The sequence below is a fragment of the Cavia porcellus genome, unplaced genomic scaffold, assembly GCF_034190915.1.
Source record: "Cavia porcellus strain 051 isolate PalLab524CR breed Dunkin Hartley unplaced genomic scaffold, mCavPor4.1 scaffold_11, whole genome shotgun sequence".
Taxonomy (NCBI): Eukaryota; Metazoa; Chordata; class Mammalia; order Rodentia; family Caviidae; genus Cavia; species Cavia porcellus.
Genome location: NW_026947494.1, coordinates 21,981,349 through 21,983,758, shown reverse-complemented (window position 1 = coordinate 21,983,758; position 2,410 = coordinate 21,981,349). Strand labels below are relative to the sequence as shown.

The window sequence follows — 2,410 nt, the reverse complement described above, 5'->3', positions numbered from 1 at the left end:
TTGTTTGCACAGGAGATCTTATTGCATCCTTTCATTTTCAGTTATGCATGTCTTCAGAGGTGAAGTGAGGGCCTTACAAATAGTCCATAGTCTTGTAAGCTTTTAATTTATCTATTCACTCCATTTATAGCATTTGGTTAATAATTTAATGTATTTACTTTATTTATTTATTTTATTTTTTAAGATAACATAAATAAGATTTTATTTATCACTATTGAAATTCTGAATTTAAAAGTCTTCTGTACTTGTCACTCATATCCTTCAGCTCATCCAACTTCAGCTCAAATTTCAACCCCAGAAACCTCCAGAGCTAGCACCTTCTCCATGAAGCTCCTTGAGTTTTCCGGATTCAGACTCTGGCCTTCTTTGGCATTTTTACTTTTATGACAAAGACATCATGAATATCACAGACTGGCAAGCCTTTTCGGTGAATTTCCCAGTGCTGACTGGAATCAATTTATTGACTCTTACTTTGAGTCATTTGTCGGAACCTCTCAGGTTCTGATTTCTACCATCTTCTGGATTTGCAGACCTGTAGGCACTGAGGTTGACTGTATCTGATTGTTGCACATTTTAGAAAAACCAACACAGAACAAATGAAGCAAATAACCATCAGTAGTGTTGACATCAACATGAGCTTCCATCACAATCCACCATTTTTGATGATGGAACACATTTTGTAACGGGTGGGAGATCTATGCCATGAATGTGAGGGTTATTTTTGTTCTCAACATCTTCAGTAATCAATAATCAACTAGAAGTTTTCTAGAGGCAACTTCATCATTCTGCAGATCAGTAAGGATCACTTCAAGCACTCGACCTTTGTGCCCATCATATTAAATTTTGACTCTCTGAGTTCTCTTGATTAATGTTATTTGCAGTATGGTTTTCTGAGCATCACTATCGAAGTAGACAAGAACAAGTGCTTTACAAAACACAGCAGAAAAAGAGCCAAGAGAAAAGTGATATATATATATATATATATATATATATATATATATATATATCTTTTTTTTTTTCTGGTACCAGGCATTGAACTCACGAACTCACCCTTACCAGGCATCCATTTATGCCACTGAGCTAAATCCCTGGCCCCAATATATTTTTCTAATAAAAGACTGGTAAGATGTGAACACACCAATTTTTTATGGATTTTTATTTTTTCACCTGTTTGAGACAGTCTTGCTGTGTATTTCTGACTGACCTTGCACTCACAATGTGGCCCAAGCTGGCCTCAAACTTGTGGCTGTCTTCCTGCCTCAACCTTTAAATGCTGGGATTATAGGTGTGAGCCTCTACACCCAGCTCTATTTACTTCAAAGAATACGAATCATGTCAATTTTGTAATTTGTTCTCTAGCGTTACTATATTTCCATTTTTCCCATTCTTAGTGTGTTCTGAAATCAAGAAATTTACAATACCAGTATGCTTTTATTCATTGCTTTTTATTGTACAAATTTTGAAATTATGAGGGTCACCAAAAACATATTTTGATTATAACAATCCATGATATAATGGCAGCAACCATAAAGATAAAAAGAATATTAAAAATGAAATCAAGAAGAGTATTTCCACTGGAAAACTCGATATCTGGTCTTTATTCTTTTCTACATGTACAGTTTTGAAGTTTTATTTACCATCTTCCTCTACAATACCTGTCTTTAACCACACTAGTATGGTTATTACGTGTGTGTGTCAGTTTGCCATTTCTGGAACAAAGTGGCTGACATGATGTTGGAGCTTTTAGTTCATGTTCAGACAGCTCCATGGGAGCAATGTCTTGGTGGCAGGGCATGATGGCGCAGATCTGCTCATTTCTTAGCTGTACTGGAAGAAAGCAGAGAGAAAAAGGCTGGGAACCAGACACTGTCCTCAAATGGACCTCCTCATGATCCACACAGAGGTGTGCTCTACTGACCTCCTAAATGGCTCTTACTCCAATCAGTGTGACAGTCCTAACGGCTGCATTGTTGTTGAAGTGTTTCATTTATTCCTCACACTAAACAAATGCTTTATGTATGTATGACGTATACAACATTCAGCATTTTACGTTTCTATATCGCTACTCTTACCAAACAGTTTTCTATGCTGTGATGTTTTCTCCCTCCCTTTCCAACATCTCTGTCTCTCAGTTTGGAGCTTACTAGAGCAGATCCTACAGAGCTGGTCCAGTGTGGTCACTTTCTCTATATTTATAGCTGGGGAATGTTTTTAATCCCTCCTTCATTGCTAAAGAATAATTTACAGGACACGCCATTTTTTGGTTAGCAGGTTTTACTTTATTTGCTGTTCTCTGAGTTTCCTTTTCTTTTTGTTTTATTTTGTTTTCTCACCTTAACTGTGAAAGTCTCTTCCCACTCTTGAGACTTAGGTTGTTTCTGCTGAGTAAGTCTGCTCTAAGACAGATTGT

The 2,410-nt window shown here is 36.7% G+C and overlaps 1 pseudogene; it reads right to left on the bottom strand.

Annotated features, from left to right (window-relative positions):
* Window positions 1–288: 288 nt before the first annotated feature.
* LOC100719292 (small ribosomal subunit protein eS1-like) lies at window positions 289–1,795 on the bottom strand (annotated as a pseudogene).
* Between the last annotated feature and the right edge of the window lie 615 nt (window positions 1,796–2,410).